The sequence below is a fragment of the Prionailurus viverrinus genome, chromosome A1 (assembly GCF_022837055.1).
Source record: "Prionailurus viverrinus isolate Anna chromosome A1, UM_Priviv_1.0, whole genome shotgun sequence".
Lineage (NCBI taxonomy): Eukaryota > Metazoa > Chordata > Mammalia > Carnivora > Felidae > Prionailurus > Prionailurus viverrinus.
Genome location: NC_062561.1, coordinates 51,912,824 through 51,929,268, shown reverse-complemented (window position 1 = coordinate 51,929,268; position 16,445 = coordinate 51,912,824). Strand labels below are relative to the sequence as shown.

Genomic DNA, 16,445 nt, shown 5'->3' with positions numbered 1-16,445 from the left:
CTCTAACAGATTTGTGGGAGACCAGAGCCGGCTCTCCTCATTCCAACCTTGGGAGGCATTTCCAAGGTATGTCCAAGGTATTTCTAAGGTATCTTCAAGGGAAAAACATACGACCCCAAGAGAAGTCACTGAGTGATCATGAACAAGATGGAGGGCCGAAGATGGAGTCACTATCATCAGCACTCCTACAGAGAGCTCTGGCAAGGCATCATAAGGGAGAACATTTCCCAAACGTGGAATACGGGGTCTGATGTTTGGATGGACAAAAACAAGATTGATAAATGTCCACCACTCATGCTTTATAAGAAATGGCAGGGGCTAAGGTGACACAATCAGGAGATAATGAGATTAGTGACCATGTTTTATACTATTTTTATTTCCCCACAGAATCACACACACGCAAATATATACACATGCATGTACACACACACACACACACACACACACACACACACACTAAATCAACTAATATCCCAGATCTCATAAGTCCAAGTGAGAGATAGCAATGCTTCATCCTATAGCAGTGAATCAAAGAATACATGAGTACAGGGTACATCACACTGACTTTGAAGTGAGTTTCTAGAGGGCCTCTACTGACTGATCAGTGCACAGTCACAGGTGTCTTATTCTGCATTATACTGGGCTCTAAGACTCCACTAAGCATGAAGGATACCAAAGAGATATTGACCATTATAAGCAACTCAAATACAAATTTCCACTGAACCAAATCAATTCAAGGAAAAACAAACGGCAGTATCTGGAAATAATATGATAGTAGCAAAAAGCTAATATATTTCTTGTACAGTCAAAAAAAGAAACCACACCAATAAAATTAATTTGTCAATAAAAATGTAGTGAGAAATATTTTTTAAATACATACAGTTTTTAAAATTTATTTGCAGTACTGAGGAGTAAGTCTTGATAGAATAACTCCTAAAGTATAAATCTGACCATTTCACTATCTTCCCCAAATTCTTCATGGATTCTCAAAGTAGACCCTAGACCTTTGAAATGGAGATTATATATGAATAATAGGTCAATAAAACCTGATTTAAATGTTTAAAAAATTCCACCTCCACTTACCCAGTGTTTAGAGTTTTTCTACTCTCTGTACCAAATATTAATGATTCTATGATTTGACTAAGGAGAGGAAACATGGGTTCTTATTTCTGTTCCCCCAGGATGGCCCTGGCAAGTCATTTGGCCTTTCTAAGTTCAGTTTCCACATTTGCAAAATGAAGAAATTGGACAAGCTTCTTTCCAGCCCTGAAAGATAGTCAGCTCTACTTGGCCAAAGTCTACTTGCTCATGCCCCACTCCCACCTAAAGTAGGCTTTATTTCTATTCGGTTTGATTGATCAAGGCAATCATCCAAAATAGATAAAACACAAATTGCAAAGTTTCCAATTCTGAGTGACAAAAGCAAAAAATAATCTAGTTGCTCAGAATTTCCATAATGCTTTATTATATTTTCATACAGTGTTTAGCCATTAATCAACACAAGTCATAGTTGCAAACATAAAAGACCCAGAAATGAAGAAAATCATCATTGACAAATTTTACCTTAAAAAGTCAAAAGCAGAAAAAATAACATTTAAAAATTATGGTTATTTAAAAATAACCTGGTTGGCTCAGTTGGCTGTGCCCGACTTTGGCTCAGGTCATGACCTCGTGGTTGATTAGTTCAAGCCCCACATCAGGCTTGCTGCTGTCAGCACACAGCCCGCTTCAGACCCTCTGTCTCCCTGTCTCTGCCCCTGCCCCTCCCTTGCACTCTCTCAAAAAAGAAAAAAAAATGTGGGTGAATGATCCCGTAGGTGACTGAGCAAGGCACATGCATTTCGGTCACAGGTTTGTATAACATAATGCTCAAATCAGAGAAAAATGCCACAACGTGGATTGAGCCCTACTTCTTGGGTCCTCATCTCCTCCCTGTCCTACTCACCCTGGCTCACCTGGAGCTGTGAGGATGGCAGTTATTCTCCCGCCTGACACCCAGGGACCACTATTCTGACACTCTCATACGTCCCTCCTCATTACAATTAGGAAATTCATTCAACCCTGCCTGAGCATGCGTTGTGCATGCCAATGTTTCACATAATCCCCAAGCAAATGAATGACTGGACTCTTTCTCCCTCATCCCTATCCTCTCTCTGGCCTCTGCTCTCAGCCTTGTTTTGCTCCAGTCCCACTGGCCTCTCTTTCCTCCTCACACACGGTGGATGCCTCTATGTGTTCTCTGCTCCCTCCCCCCTGTCCCCCTAGGACTCCAATTGCACCACTCAAGGGTCAGTCCAGCTCCATCTCTACCTGCGCCCCTAGCCCTACTTCCTCTCATGCCTCAGCTTTCCCCATACATGGGGCTTTATCTTATGTGTGTGGGACTCCCTCAAGCTTCAACCTGATATTCTCCGGACAAGTCCCCCTCGCCTCATTCAAATTTCAACCAGATTAGAGGTGATAACATTGAGCAGTGACTGAACCTTAACTTTTGGTAAGGAAGTAACTTAGGGAATTTCAAAATAAAACTTTATTCAGATAGTAATACATAGTGGGAATGATATCTCCAAAAATTAATAAGTTTTTCAGTGAAGATATAATGGAATCATACTTTATCTAACAAAGATACTGAGTGCTTAATATGTCGTAGAGATAAAAAGATGTAAAAGATATATTTGTGTGCTCAAAAAGTATACTCACAATGGCATGGCTGCTGCAATAGAGGCATGATTTAAGTGGGAGAAAATGGAAAGCGGGGTGCTCTTCTGTCCTAGCTCTATCACGGTACTTACTGGAAGATATTAAAATTGTGTGTTTATGTCCCGTTTTTCCCTCTAGCTGTAGACTACTGAGGAACCAAACTATGTCTTTGACATCTTTGCTATCTCCAGCACCTAGAAAAATGCTGTATCATGCATATTGTAGTCACTCAGTAAGTGTTGCCTTGAATTATCAGTTCTACCTAGGGCAGGGGGAATATTCATGAGTGTATTTGCAGAGAAGGTAACATCTGAGCTATATCTTAAAGGTGAGTTGGTCTTTTCTATGAAGATAAAGAAATAGAATAACATTTGTAAAGTCATGGGAGATATGAAATAATAAGAGTAATAATAACAGTTAACATATAATATGCCAAGAGCTATGCTAAGAACCTAAATGTATTGTCATTTTATTGTTACATCAACAAAATGATGTAGGTACAGTTTTTGCAAATTAGGAAAGTGAGGATGCGGTGGCTAAAAAATATGTCCAAGGTGAGTGGGTGAGTGTTGAACTGGGATATGAATCTCAGGGACTCCCATGATTCTCTGACTCCAAAGCCTGTGAACTAGGTAACACTATCTATCTACTCTTTCAGAATTGAGCCAGCTCAAGTATCCCCAGCAATCCAGCACCTAAAATCACTATTTGTCTCACTACCCCTGAGGGTGGACATCAATCCATCTCTTCTCCTCTTGTGACTCTACCATTTTCATGACACAACTGTGTGTCTCGTCTGCTCTGAGTCTAGCTCATCTTTGCTTCTCTCCGTTATTGCTTCTCTATTTCTACTGCTTTCCACTGATCTCTTCTCTTGCCTCACATTCATGTTCTCCATGAGAGCCCCTCCTTGTGTTAGAGAACCATCTACAATCATCATTTGTTGGTTTGGACTCTGTAGCATCCAACTCCCGTTAACACTCTAAGAATCTCCTTTCTAGGGTATCTCCTACTGTATGGAAATGGGCATGGAACCCACATCCTACACAGTAACCAAAAGCCAGTGCTCTCTCTCCCTGCCCAGCCTGGCTGTGGAGCAAGCATGTCACTCAGCCTAGGACAGTCACACAAGTATAGGGACAGCTGGAGACCAGCCCAACAAAGGAGCAGGAGTGGAGGCAGCAGGCTGAATACTCTACTCTTCTTGCATAGCTTTTGCTGTGCTCCCCACTGCAGACCACCTTGGTTCCCACCTCTTTTCTAAGCCAGGTCCTCCGAGTCCCTCTAGCTATCTGAGCCACAGACATCTTTCCAGTAAATAGTCTGTTAAGGTTAAATTAGCCAGAATCATTTTCTATTGCTTGCAAACAGGAATCCAACCAGGACTCAGACACCATGTAGTTTTGGCTCTCAAATCTGAGCTGTCTTTGGCTAAAGCTCTTACATCTGCTGTCTTTGGCTACAGCTCCTATCCATAATATAATCCCTTGAAGCCAGTGTGTCAAGGCCACATAACTGAAAACATGGCTGCTCTGTCAAAGGAGCCACCTGTGGCCTCTGTGTTCAGGAAGGAGCTGGGAGCTGTCACTTGGACTCTGATGTATCCTAAAGCAATCCTCTGGGAGAGATCACATCAGGTTTACGTGCTGAGCAAACTGAGTCAGTGACCAGTGGGAGACTGTAGATGTATGCAAGAAAAGAGACAAGGGTGGAGCAAGGGTTCTGAGGAAACAGGAGTGAGATAGAGGGACTGGTCTTGGAAAATCAGAGGAGTCTCCTTGCCCCTGAGATTGCAAATGTAGGTATGTTTATCGAATGAAAAGTACTTGAAGGAGTTCTTGTAAATAGAGTCTACTTCCTCTGTGAGGTAAGAGCCAAGGTCATCTGGTGACCCTGAGTACAGGGAGTTGTGGGGTGGATTGGAAGAGAGGGTTGAAAGCTTGGAAAACCCACAATGAGAACCGGGAGAGGGGACCTGCTGGGGACTGATGGAAGGACACTGAGCGGCACTGAAGCAACTGTTTGTATCCATATTCGTTGATAGAAATTACCCACTCCATGGACACTATTTGAACAAAGACCCTGACAAAGGAGAACAACAGGCTTACCCTGAAACTTTTTCAGTGCAAAACCAGGGACTTGGCAAAATCTAACAAATTTCACAAAACAGAAAAACCTTTAACCTAGCTTCTCAATTTTGCAATTTTGCAGCTTTGGGACTTTTCAGAGTGAACCCCCTTGCCGGCGTGGAAGATGGTAATTATTAGACTAAAAAAAAAAAGTTTGAAACAGCAGAAATTTTTTCTTAAGGAATCTGGATTCTGTCTTACTCAGTTCTTTTTGAGGTCAAAAAGTTGGTCCATTTTGTATACAAAAAGAAATTTTAAAAATTTAAACAAGAGACTTTAAGGGTCTTTATAGAAATATTAAGTAGTGATAGCCATATTGGCAAATTTATTCAAAGTGGCCATTATTATTATTGGAGAAAAATGTAAGCACCAAAATGATCCCTGCTGAAATTTAGTTAGACAGTAAAAAGCTCATCTCCAAAATCTGAAGGATAACACAGCTTGGGTGTGGTTATGTTTGATGATTCAGCACACTGAATTAAATCTTAAAATGCCCTGCCTGCTGGTTCTGATAAGCTAATGAACTGATACATAAATTGCAGACTGTGTTTTGGATTGCTAGTTAGATTCATGAAATAAAGATGTGCTTCTGACATGTTATAAGAAAATGAACAATCGCTCTGGATCAGTTGGCATGTCCTAAAAGAAGACAGCATCTGGATAAAATTCAACATGTAATTTTAGCTTTTGTCACATTTTGAATAAAAATAGTTGGCTGAAAAACTACCTATTTAAATTATTGAAAGCTGGTGATTACAAATAAGCGTCCTGGCTGATAATTAGAGTGGCAGTAGAAATTATTCTGAGTATGAAGAGCTTGGAAAGGATTCCAGAAGTCGTTTTCCCTTAAATCGAGTGGCACAGACAAAAGCAGTTTGCTCTTCAAAAAAACGAGTATTCTTAAACTATTGCATTCATTGATGGAGGCTGCACAGACGTGGGTTAATTTACTTAACATTTCAATGGTTTGGGGTTTTCAAACTGTAACAAAGACGAAGCAAAATAGAGATTAAAATTCATCATTATTCTCTTGTTTTTTCAAACACGAAAGCATCACATCCTTAAAGGACAATTCCCAGCACACAGGTTTTTATTTGAGACACGATAAAGAAACAAAACGACAAACTCTCTTTTTGAAACCTATGATTCAAAACAGCCACTAGAGGACAGTCAAACCACTGGGATGTTGCAAGGCAAGCCCATAGATCAGTAGCTTCAAAAGAAAAGATTTTAAACGCAGTTGATTGTTTAGAGAGGGACAGGGGCAGAGAGACAGAGAACAAAATACCTTCTTGATCACATTAATGTAACGTTAATGAGAAACAACAGTAAAAATGTGGCACAAGCCTGCCAACATTTTTACTGGCACACATTTCCATAACAGTGTGATGACAAGCAGTGCCTTCTGCCCCATGCCTTGGGGACAAGAGTTGTAGGATGGTGATTCAGCACATATGATGTAATGAGGTCAATTCTCCAACACACTCTGCTGTCAAACACTGCCTCCAAAACAGCAGAAGATCAAGGATACTTACTACCCAAAACACAAATCGCTGGCATCTGCCTAATGGAACACTCGCAGGTAAGCTACATGGTAGGTCATTCACCATGTGTGTGTTTTTAATATAAGTCATGTTGTTTCAGATTCCAATGCTGGAATTATTACTTTTTTAAAAAAAAATTCCCATGGCTCTACTTAACCCACGCTATTTGTGGGAGGTGAAGAAGAGATGACTCACAAGATTGCTAAAACCTCGTGAAAATGCAGATAAAATGGTGACAGACACTGAAGCACTCAGCTCTTATTCTTTAAAAATCTTCCCAAAGAGAGAATTGGGATAGGAGTGAGGAAAGCACGAAGAAAAATTAATCCTATGCATTATGTAGATTCCCAGACCTTAAAGCTAAAAGGCGTTTTAAGGTCCTTGGCATCTAATATTTTCCATTATTTCCACTCTATAATTTTTCTCTTAGCCATTTTAAAGTAGAAGAATGTGTATACTGTGATGTCACATTCAAGAAGCTTTCCAAATCAGCTACTGCTGAATTACCCATGGAAATGTGGCTATAGATTCAGTCTGCAATTGTCAAAGGGAACTAAAGAATCTTGGAGGCATGAAAGAAATGAATATAGACAGAAGTCAGGGTCAACACATTTTGATTCCCTGAAGCAGAGCTGGGCCAACCAGTATGGGGATTTCCTTGAACATCACCCTGGTTCCTTGGAGGAAAAGGCTCTAGGTACTTTGAGCTGACACAAAGGGAAATAACTACATCCTTGTTCCTTCAGAGCGAGAGACTAATCCTAACTTGTCGACAGTAAAAGGGAGCACGTGTGATACGTAGGTCTCAGATACTTAGACCGCCGACCATTTGTCTGAAATATAGCTGTGATTAATTTATTGAACAATTTGGCTTACGTTTTTGTAGGTAATACTTATTTTTCATACGAATGCACTGAAAAACAAGTCATTTAGCCTAACATAAGACATCTTACAATGGGTCTTCTGACCACGTTTTATTCAAATCTCCCCTCTAATGATTTATGTGTTCCTGGGTTTGCCTTTCCATCTCATGAACCAGATTCACACAGGGGCAGTAGAATCAGGCATGCCTTAAATATTTGGCTACTTGGGTTCACTGGAGTGATTCTACTTACCACGAGAGACAGGGGAATTTGAATTAGTGATTTCTAAGATTCCTGAACAGCCTTCATACACTGCAGTGGTTTTGAGTACCAAATTTATATATCTGGCTCCACTGCACACCTAGCCTATAACTAGGTAAATTTCAGGACAGATTGTAAAATAAATTAGGCATATACAAAGGTAAATGGTCGGACCTAAAGTGCCTGCAAGTTCGACATTTTTAAGCCTAGTTCAAATATACAGGTTCCTCTCTGAAACCTCCCCAGTCTCACCAGGAGAGAGGTGTACCGTACAGTTCCTAACTATCTTTCAGATAGCCCTGTCTGTCTTATATTATAGTTGCTGTCCATTCCTAAAAAGCAGGGTTGTGTCTCACACATCACTCAATTGCCCAGATTGTCTTGTACATCTGTAATTCAATAAATGTTGACGGGATGAAAGAGATAGCAAGGTAGAAGGTAAAAGAGATGCAACTCACCCAACACATCTCCCTGGGCACTTCCCTTTTAAGGCAATCGAATCTTCCATCCAGAGGCAAGGCCCAGGGCTTCCAGAGATGGCTCTCCACTTTGTTCCCAGGTGTCAGTGCTGCCTCAGGCCATGCCTTCCAGACACAGGAGCTGGTTAGCCTCCTTTGTGAAGGATAGTCAACCTTGAGGTTCTTGAACTGCTGGGCAAGCTTAATTGATATACCTCAAAAGGATGTATTGACTGGGTAGTGTCTCACATAGCATTTCTCACATTGGAGTTGCTCTGTACAAGAGGAAGGAAAGAATGATTATGTGGAAAGACATTAAGCTCTAGTTTCCTGAATATCAACAGAATTTTCAAAATCAAATCTGCCAGACTGCTGGTGTAGGCCACTTGTTGTTCTGCTCTGAGCCCTTCCTGTCCCTTCCATCCTCACACCCAGTGATGCCATTTGAATGAGTCACAAAGCTCGTATAAAGGTTGACTGTTTGGGGAAGAAGTTGGGCTCTTTGTTCTTTAATCTGGTTTGGAGCTGTTTCTACTTATTCACTCCAGGCTCTGCTCTTCTCCCCAAACCTCCTCCAGGTATTGGTGTTTGTGAAATTGTTTGTTCTTTCATTATTTTTAACATGTGCTCCACCAGAAGCCCATAGTACTCCTGCACCAGGAGCTAATGCTGATAGGCAGAGGGTTAAGCTGGTATAACTAAAAGAAAAGAAAAATAATTAAGCCTCAAGCCAATGCAAATACTGAAATAAAATTCTGCATGTTTATTTTTTTTCACAGTTGGGAGAAAAATCTCAAAATTTATTGGGCTCAACTGTTTAACAAAACAGCATTGAAATGTAAAAGTAAGTGTGCATGTATTAAGTATGATTTTTCATCCCCCATCCCTCCTTTCTTTTTCAATTTTTCATTTGTTCATTCATTCTTTCATGATAACACATGTAAGCAGATAAAACAAGGGGGATTTTCTTCTTTTGAAGGTATGAAAAATGAGAGAAATGGGAAGGGGTCAAATATCCTGCAAAAATGGCAAAAATGTGACTGAATTGTCTTCAGTGGATACTATAATATTCCTAATTGTTTTGTCATGGAAACATATAATATATTGGCAGTGTCACAATTCTGGCATATCAACCATACGTTTTTAATCTTCAATATAATTTCATACGTTTGATTTCATTTCCTTAACTCTGTATGTCAAAATGTAATGGTTTCCCAATAGTAAGATTCTTTGCGAACTTTGTATATACCCTTTATGGTAGCCATATTTTAACTTAACATTTTAGTTAGTCATTTGATTAATAGAAGCAGACACTCCCTCATGGCATCTGTGCCAGCAATGAGTTAGTTGTTCACCAAATGATTTTTCCTTTCTTTCCAACTACACTTCTTGGTGTCAAGGTATGGCCACTTTTCCAATTGGATGTAGCCTTGCAACTGGGTGTTGGTAAATGGGATATGAATAGAATGAACAGTATATGAATAGTCATATACTACTTCCAAGCCTCATATACACTTTCTCTCTTTTTTCCCACTGCACCCATTGAATGGAGAAGTCTAAGGATCAAGAAAAGGATCTGAATGTGGAGAAACGGGAACCCTCTTGCACTATTGGTTGGAATGCAAACTGGTGCAGCCACTCTGGAAAATAGTAGGGAGGTTCCTCAGAAAGTTAAAAATAGAACTACCCTACAACCCAGCAATTGCACTACTAGGTATTTACCCAAATGATACAAAAATACAGATTGGAAGGGGTACATGCACCTGGATGTTTATAGCAGCAGCATCAACAATAGCCAAACAATGGAAAGAGCCCAAATGTCCACTGACTGATGAATGGATACAGAAGATATGGTGTATATATATATATATATATATATATATATATATATGTATATATGTACATATGTATATGTATATATATGGAATATTATATATATGGAATATTATATATATGGAATATTATATATATGGAATATATATATGGAATAATCCATATATATATGGAATATTATTCAGCCATAAAAAAGAATGAAACTTTGCCATTTGCAATGATGTAGTTGGAGCTAGAGTGTATCATGTTAAGCAAAATAAGCCAGTCAGAGAAAGACAAATACCTAATGATTTCACTCATATGTGGAATTTAAGAAATAAAAACAGATGAACATATGGAAAGGGGGAAAAAGAAAGAGGGAAACAAACCATAAGAGACTTTTAACCATAGAGAACAAACTGAGGGTTGATGGAGGGTCGGTGGGTGGGGCATGGGCTAAATGCATGATGGACATTAAAGAGGGCACTTGTCATGTTGAGCACTGGGTGCTATATGTAAGTGATGAATCACTAAATTCTACTCCTGAAAACAATATCACACTGTATGTTAACTAATTAGAATTTAAATAAAAATTTAAAGAAAGAAAAGAAAAGGATCTAAAGCCTACATTGCTATTTGGAGGACACCTGCCTGGTAAAGCCAGCCAGCCAGGCTAAGGTTGTAATATGAGTGACAAATTTTTATTTTGGATTTTCAATCCAAATTCTCAACTTTAAAATTTTGGCATTCTGTGTTGTAACAGTTGGCCTGTCCCCACTAATACAACAGTCTGAGAAAATTGATGAAAGATCTTCATGGATGTGAGCTGGAATGGGAAAATCAAGCTACTGGGAATTGGTGTGAATACAGAGACTTTCTGTTTTCTCTCTCTCTGTGTCATTCACTCATGAAGCACCAGACTAACAAGATAGCCAAGGCAACGATACTGTGAATATTTAATTCAAAAAACATTTAGTAAGCAAAATTATGTGCCAGAAACCAACACGGTCTTCTTTTAGTTAACCACTAGATGGAAGTGGCAAATGGTTCTTATGAAAAGGATAGAGAGCCAGAAAACAACACAGCTCAATAAGACAATTAACTACAGGCTTCCATAGGGAGAAATAAACCAGGCATGAAGAAATGGGGGAGAAAGGGAAGAGGACACCAGAAGAAGGTAGGAAGCAGAGCTTAGAGAGATTCCTTGAAGTATTCCAGAGGATTTTCAGGGGAATCTGAGGTCCTGCCCAGCAATGGGGAGGAAACAGAAACAAACACCAATCTTGGATCTGATGCCTTCAGCCTTCTATTCACCCTTCCCCATCTTCTCTAATCTTTCCTCATAAATCTTATTTTCTAACCATGTAATTATCATTGCATTCCCTTTTCTCTCTTTTAAAACAGATAGGCTGTTTCTTGGCTTTATATAGGCAATTTCCATTTAGTCTCCCAAACTGTATTCAAGATAAAAGACTAACCAGAAGAAGCACCTCTCCATATTTTCCCAGGCCATGCTCCACAGTTATACCTCATGGCACTCTCCAGGTATCTGGTGGGAATCTTGAAGGGACTGCCACACCAATCAAGCAATAGCAATTCCTGCACCCCTTCCTGCAATGGTGAAGCACAGACCACCATGTAGAGCCCTGGATTTCTATGCAATACTTTTGGTAGGATATGAAAAAAAACAAATCCTGCCTTAATTGTTGTGATTCTCTGTAGTTGGCTGCCACCGAGCAAGGTTGAGCAATCTATTTCTCTGAAGGGAACACCCATTTTTCTGGGAAAATTTAGGCACATTCCTTCCTAGAAGAGAAGGGAAAGACTAAGTGGCCTTTGGCAGAATTTTAAGACCTGTCTAAAAAAATGACATTTCACAATGATGACATGGTGTGGCAGGGAAAATCTTGATTTGACATTGCCCATTGTCTCCAAAAGAGTCACAATACTTTTGCACATAAATCATTTTGCCCAAAGATGCTTATTTTGGTAATAGCCTCACTTGTAGAGCCAGGTAAATCAGCCTGTTCAAGGCTTCCCAGGGAATACTGTAGGCTTAGAACTGGTGCTTTTGTTCAGGAAATAACTAGACAGAGGCTGGAATCGTAATGGTATCCCTTTTGAGTCAAAGGGCCTTGAGCAGGCCAGATAATTCTGCCCTCAGCATCTTTATCTGTGAAATGGCAGTAGGACGCTGGACCTTGACCCCTTCCCCTTAACTCCTGTGATTCTTCTCATTCTCCCCTGGAGGTCAAGGTGGGTTCTCTTTGTGTCCATCCTCACCCTCAGTGGAGAGGGGTCTTTTAGCACAATATTCAGAACTTTCCTGACCTCCCAATCTGAAGTAAATATTCAGTTCTCCACTACATTGCTCTGGTTTATTTTCTCCATAGATTCATCATAACCTGAAATTATCTTTTTTTAAGCTTATTTATTTATTTAAGCTTATTTATTTCTTTATTTCTTTATTCATTTATTTGAGAGAGAGCAAGAGAGAGCACATGCATGTGGGGAAGGGGCACAGAGAAGCTCTTCACTCCCCATCAAGCCCCACACAGGGCTGATTTCACAACCTTGAGATCATGATCTGAGCTGAAATTAAGAGTCGGACGCTTAACAGACTGAGCCACCCAGGCACCCTGAAATTATCTTTTTAAAATAATTTGCTGGTTCACTCACTAAGCCTTTGCACTCCCTCATCCATGCACACACATTAGACTATAAACCCCATGTCTGTTTGTTTACCACCATATAGTACAGTACCTAGCACACAACAGTCATTTCATTAAGTAAGTCCAAGATGCATTATGTGAACTGATCGAGATTAGCTTCTGTTGGACTTTATGGATGCTTCCCAAGAATGGGGGATACAATGCAAAGAGAACTCATCAGTGTAGGTCAAAGTAGTACAATGATATAGTCAGCACTGAAGGAGAGGGCAGAGAATGATGTGGGAATGAGGAGGAGACCAAGGGAAGAAGGAACTCCATGAGCTCCTGCTGAGAACAAAGTTGGCAGTGACTGGAAGACAAGTAAGGGGAGCAGTATAGAAATATCTGCACTTTCCTCTGAACTCCGAGGATATTTCTAGTAGATGTGAGTAACCTGGAGTCATTCTCACTGGACTTCTAGCCATTTAGATTCTAATGACGTGTTTGTTATAACTGATATTTTTTCGTAGTGCTGTTGTAAGGCTTAAAGTGGGCTAATGTATGTAACATCACAGTGTCTCTGTATCCTGTATCCAGTGTATCATGGTACCCTGATACAGAGTAAGCATTGGCCTCAACTCCTTCAATCCCTTCTTTCCAAGGCGTCTTCAGCATTTTTTTCTCTCTCCTCATTAGTCCCCATCAATATTCAGGCATGCGCTCATAGCTCCTATCTTTTGAATAACCCCTTTGCCCCTGCATCTATCTCTATTTGTCTCTGTTTCTCTGTGTCTTCCTCAAAACTAAGCTTCTGGAGAAAAACAAAAACAAAAACAAACAAACAGACAAACAAAAACTCACCCCACCCTATCACCAATTGACCTACCACAATTTGGTTATGGAAACTGCTCTCACAAAAGGCACAACTCACTTGTCAAAAACGAAGAGCCATTCAGATCCCTTCTCTCCTACTTCTTCACAGCATTCAACATTCTTGAGCACTTGCTTCTTAAATCCCGTTCTCCTGTATTTTTACATTTTTTTAAATTTTTTACTTTAGTTGGGAGAGGGACAGAGGGATAGAGAAAGAGAGAGACGGGGGAGGGGGGGTGGAATCAAGCAGGCTCCAAGCTCAGCATGGAGCCCGACATGGGGCTCGATCCCGTGACCCTGGGATCATGACCTAAGCCGAAATCAAAAGTTAGATGCCCAACTGACTGAGCCACCCAGGAGCCCCTGGATTTTTTGATGCCACCGTCACCAGGTTCCTCTCCTACCAGTCTGGCCACTCCTTCTCACTCCCCATTGTTGCCTTTTCCTCTTCCACCTGATTTTTAAATGTTGAAATTCCTCAACAAGGCTGAAGGTCAGTTTTTGAACTTCTTCTCTGTCTTCATTCTTTAAGTATCCTCATCTGTTCCTATGCTTTAAATCTATCTGTATTACAACTCTCAAATTAATAGCCTCCAGATTTATATCTCAGCTCCAGATCTGTGTATCCAAATGTCTACTTGACATGTCCACTTGGATATCATACAGACATCACAAACTTAACATGTCTAAAACATAACTCTTGCTCTCCCCTCACCCCGGCCCCAACCAACACACTCCTATTCCAATCTTCTTCTTCTTGGCAAATGACACCTCCATTCATCCAGAAAATAGCAAGCCTCTCCCTCAACTGCTGTGGCCAATCCATTACTAAGTCCTGCCAGTCTTCTCTCTAGATTAACTTTTGATTCTCTTTCTTTTCATCTCCATTTCCTTCACTCCGTTCTTTCCTTCTTTTCATCTCTCACCTGAAATGTTTTTTTCTTCCAATTGGCACAATTCCAATTCATTCTTAGAATTCGTATTATATCGTAGAATAATTTAAAAATTAAATTTGATTATATCACTCCTCAGCAAATAGAAATACATTTGTCTTTTCCATGACCCATTCAGAATAATCTAGCCTCTGCTGCTTCTAAATCTTCATCTCATCTTAGTTTCTTATCCCTTGCCATGACCTAAGCATATGGTCTTTTCCTACCCTTCCTGTTTGCCAAGATTTTTCCTACCCCTGTACCTATGCACAACCTGTTTCCTCTAGATGGGCTATTTTCCCCATCCCCTTCACCTGCTACTCCTTGTAACTCTTCAGGTTTTCATTCAAATACTCCCTGATCCACCAACCTAAATTAGACCTTCCCCCATTTTTTCCTGAACTCTGTTCTTTTCTTTCATACCATCTAACACAATTTGTAATTATATACCTGTACATGTGTTTATCTGTAATATATATCTATAATTATATAAATCACATATTTAATATGTACATGATATATTGTATACAATAATATATAATATATATATATCTGATATATATAAATATATATAACATGCAGATACACAGATAGACAGAGATATGTCTATAATTATATAGCTGTGCATGTGATTGTTTCCCCAACTAGACAGCAGGGATTATACATGTTTTCCTTGCTATTGTATATCCCACCCCAGTGCAGTGCCTGTTACAGTATGCATACAATAAATATTTGTTTCATGAAAGAATATCATTACTTAGTAGTAGTAACACAAATATTTATATAGTATAGACCTAAATCCCTTTTCTGAGTCCCTTATAGTCAGAGGTGTTTGGGAATTCAGAAATGCTCTGATTTTTGTGCACATATCACATTATGGAACACTCCTGGCAGGCTCTAGGGCAGCATGTGTAGTCAAACATTCATATTTCCACCGTTCAATGTACAAATATTTATAATAAGTAGAACTAGTTAAAACTCTAAATAGCTACATCAGGTCAGCTCCAATAATATCATCAATGAAGTTGTAAAAACAAAGTCTGAGTTTGCAGAAGAGTTTGGATTTGGGGAATTGCCCATGAAAGACTGAGGAACTATCTTTGCCATGATATCTGGGTTTCATAGGAAGTGCCCACAGAAGAGCTCACTTTCACCATGTGAAAAAGCACTTGACATTTACTCAGACTGACCCAAAATAAATTCAAACCATTCATGAGGAAATAACTGACTCCGAATGGACTCCAATCACACAGAATTTCCACCATGAAATTCATTGTCACTGACATAACCATCTCCTGGGAGCACTTGATACTCTATATTTTGCAATTGATTTGGGAGAAAGATAATTATAAGGAATGTTGTCCAAAGCCAGGGTCACTGCTGCCCAAGATGTATTTAACGATAAAAGTTCTGCCTCACCTGTCCTTGCCCCTGCTGCCACTCATGACTTAACAGGACTTCTCTGCTAATAACTTTCCTGAAACTTCCAAGTGTGTTTGTGCTTACATTACAAATGATTTCACCTTTAAATTCAGTACAAAATTACAGGTTATTGGTTATTCTTTGTAAAGGTTATTTTACTCTAAATTAGTTTGTCTATAAAAGAATTAAGAATTTATGAAAGGCGCACCTGGGTGGCTCAGTTGATTAAGCGTCTGGCTTCGGCTCAGATCATCATCTCACGGTTTGTGAGTTTGAGCCCCACATCAAGGCTCCATGCTGAAAGTGTGGAGCCTGCTTGGGATTCTCTCTCATTCTTTTTCTCTCTGCCCCTTCCCCACTTGCACTTTCTCTCACTCTCAAAAAATAAATTCTAAAAAAAACATTAAAAAAAGAATTTATGAAAAATTTCTATCAAAACTTAACAACAAACTCATCATTAAAAAGGCCTTATTTAGGGGGGCACCTGCATGGCTCAGTCAGTTAAGCGTCCAACTTCAGCTCAGGTCATGATCTCATGGTTTGTGAGTTCAAGCCCCACGAGTTCAAGCCCTGTGAGTTCAAGCCCCACATCAGGCTCTGTGCAGATAGCTCAGAGCCTGGAGTCTGCTTCAGTTCTGTGTCTCATTTTCTCTCTGCCCCTCCTCCCAGTTGTGCTCTGTCTCTCAAAAATAAATAAATGTTAAAAAAAAAAAACACCTTTTTTTTTTAAAAAAGGTCCTATTTAAGAGGAAAAATTCAAGGTGCTTATATTCTGTCAAAAATATGTCTAGGTGCTTGGT

At 39.8% G+C, this 16,445-nt stretch overlaps 1 protein-coding gene across 14 annotated transcripts in view; it reads right to left on the bottom strand.

Annotated features, from left to right (window-relative positions):
• SCEL (sciellin) overlaps positions 1–16,445 on the bottom strand; it is a 220,493-nt gene that overhangs the window by 163,176 nt on the left and 40,872 nt on the right. For 13 of the 14 annotated variants that reach the window (XR_007155355.1, XM_047873901.1, XM_047873898.1 and 10 more), the window contains one exon: positions 7,956–8,230. The gene's annotated coding sequence lies outside the window, so the exon portion shown is untranslated. Of the gene's footprint in view, positions 1–7,955; positions 8,333–16,445 lie in introns of those variants that run through there. The other variant, XM_047873904.1, reaches the window with a different exon arrangement.